Genomic DNA, 3,164 nt, shown 5'->3' with positions numbered 1-3,164 from the left:
TAAAGAGGAGAGACACTGAGCTGGAGCAGCTTTCACCACAGAGGATCCATCCCATATTTTCCTACAGTACTATCTGTCATATACAGTCTTCTGCAAAAGTTTGGGCACCTTTTGTCAAATGACCTGTTTTTTAATGTTCTAATGAAAATAAGTACACATCCTCTCAGAGAACAACGTCGGTACATTTTAAATTCACTGTTACGACCTGTCTAGGGGTTTGAGATGGTCATAACTAAAAAAGAGAGCCAGATGACGTTTAAACAGATCAAGTCGTGTTATTTTCTTTTCTTTAGCCGCTCTTTTTGACCCACGACACAGGACAGCGTCAGAGTGGGCATGCGCCAAACAACAAACATACCAGCCTAGCTAGAGGTTTTAGAGAACTAACTTACCTATGAGGAAATAGAATAACAAAATACAGTCAGTCTTCCCTAAATCATAAGAGTGAACGTTTACAGAGAAAGATCATGAGCGTACTGCCAAACAGTAGAGATAACTGGGTATAGAAGAGGTTAAGCTAAGCTATTTCATTTGAGATGAGGACAGACAAAGAGCTGCGATTCAGATCTAAAAACAATCGCCCCAAGCCGCCATGGAGGAAGCCTTGAGGACATCCAGCAGCTGTTGAAGGAATACTCCATGCAATTTCAGTCAGCCAATCAGATGCAATCATCGTTACGGGACTCCAGCCAATCACGCACACAAGTGGGCGGGTTCCTAATAAGCGGAGTGTGTGTGTGTGTGTGTGTGTGAGAGGAGAGAGAGAGAGAGAGAGAACGAAAGAGAAGCAAGCAAAACAAACATACGTTCTAGGGAAGTAACATGCACAACTTCTCTTATTTGGGCAAATTTAATGAGATGTTTTTCTCTAAAATGTTGAACTTGTCAACAGAAACAGTGCATTAAAATTTGGAGATCAATGCTACCTGTAAGGATGTATTTACTTTATTTGCAAATGGAGAACCAACAAAAACATATTTGACCAGGGGTGCCTAAACTTTTGAATAAAACTGTATCTGTGTGAAATCACTGATCTGTCTTTGCTCTAAAATATTTCATCATTTTTGTTCACCTTTATTTCTCTGTTTTACAACTTTGGTCTCTGTAGAGTTTCAGTCTCTCTCTGTGTCTCTTCTGGATCTGAGGACTCACCCAGCACACTGTCCATCCAATCTCTCATTTGATGGAGTGAGGAAATCTCTCTCTGATCTGAAGGAGACTAGAGGAATCTGCAAGCAGGAATTCAGTAAAATCTCTCCACATGGTAAGAGGAGCTTCCTGCTGTGAACATGATGAACTTTTTTCTCTCTTTCTCTCTGTTTACTGTTGTGATGTTGGTTAATTATGTGAACTGTGCTGTGAATCTTTTCTCTGCTTCTTTATTTCTGATGAAGTATTTCAGTCTCCTTCATTCAGTCTGATGATCATTGTTGGTTTTGTGTCTCCACAGTTTCAGCAGTTCAGATATTTTAACCCTCAGAGCCAAAAACCAGAGCAGATTTTCTACAGTGTATTAACACAATACACACACACACACACCACACTCACTCACACACATGCACACACACTCACTCACACACACAAACACACACTCACCTCACACACACGCACACACATCACTCACACACACGCACACACACTCACTCACAACACACAAACACACACGCACACACTCCAAACACACACTAATCAATAAAATGTAAACAATAAGAGTAGAAGAAAGGAAATTCTATCAAGTAGAACTTTTTTAATATATACCTTCTGTGAATAAAGAACATATGTTTTCTTTTCTTTTGTTGTGTTAGTTTTCTGTCGTCTGACTCTGGATCCCAACACAGTAAATTACTACCTCAGTCTGTCTGAGGAGAACAGAGTGGTGACGTGCAGTAAAAACAAACAGTGTTACTCTGATCATCCAGAGAGATTTGACTACTGGTATCAGGTTTTGAGTAAGAGAGTCTGTGAGTGGACGCTGTTACTGGGAGGTTGAGTGGAGCAATAGTAAGGATATGGACTGTACATATCAGTCTCATATAAAGGGATCAGCAGGAAAGGACGAGGTAATGAGTGCAGGTTTGGACACAACAGTCAGTCCTGGAGTCTGCAGTGTTCTCCCTCTCTCTCTTTCTATCACAACAACATTCAGACTGAGATCTCAGCCTCATCATCCTCCAGAATAGGAGTGTATGTGGATCACAGTGCAGGAACTCTGTCCTTCTACAGCGTCTCTGACACAATGACCCTCCTACACACAGTCCACACCACATTCACTCAGCCTCTCTATGCTGGATTTGATTTTGGAAATTATTGATCAGCTGTGAGGTTATGTGATCCAAAATAATGTGACTAGTTTGCTTCAGTGAGTAATAAATGTATTATTTAAAAGGAGAGAGGTTAAAAGTAGCTGTATTCACAGAATTCCTGTTAAATTAATGAAAAATTGCTTTTGTTTTCTTAAGAAAAACAAAATTAATCCCCCACATATTTGTTCCTGGCGCAGGATCCAACTATACACCTCCATTTGAGATGCCTTTTCCACAATATATAATGTGTATTTGGATGAAGGAAATCGTTTATAACACGAATCTAACAAAATATCTCTTACTAAATGACACAATAAATGATAAAAGGCCACACCCCATCTACCTTATCTACAGTACCTATAGCTGGAAAAAAAGAACTTAAATCAAGCAAAATTTAATCAAAGGTGCAATTATATAAACACATCATCAGAAGAGAATTGAGGTCAATATTTCAAATAAACAGAACTCAAATACAACTTTTACAGGAAAGTTTGGTAGTTAGAATTTCCACATTTTTGTCACTCTTGACAAGAAGTGCAAGAAAGATCATGAAAAAGTTTTCATATAAAATGAGCTCAGTCTCACCCTGAAAATATTAAAATCAATTGATGAAACAATAAACATAAATCCCTTTTTGATGCTTTTTATAATTATTAGCACTTCTAAAAGTTCTTATGAAAAAAATGTAACAGAAAATGTTCCCATTTATATTTCATTTTTTAAGAGGACACAAGAAGTGAAATGAGACAGCAGCATGCTGACCTTCATAAAATCAGACAATGCCTGGATAAATGTGTTAGAAAATGCCCAAAGCCACAGTTTGGGCCATCCTACTCAGTTCAGAGAAACGAAAACTGATCT

The sequence above is a fragment of the Colossoma macropomum genome, unplaced genomic scaffold, assembly GCF_904425465.1.
Source record: "Colossoma macropomum unplaced genomic scaffold, Colossoma_macropomum, whole genome shotgun sequence".
Classification (NCBI taxonomy): domain Eukaryota; kingdom Metazoa; phylum Chordata; class Actinopteri; order Characiformes; family Serrasalmidae; genus Colossoma; species Colossoma macropomum.
Note: the sequence above shows the minus strand (reverse complement) of the source record.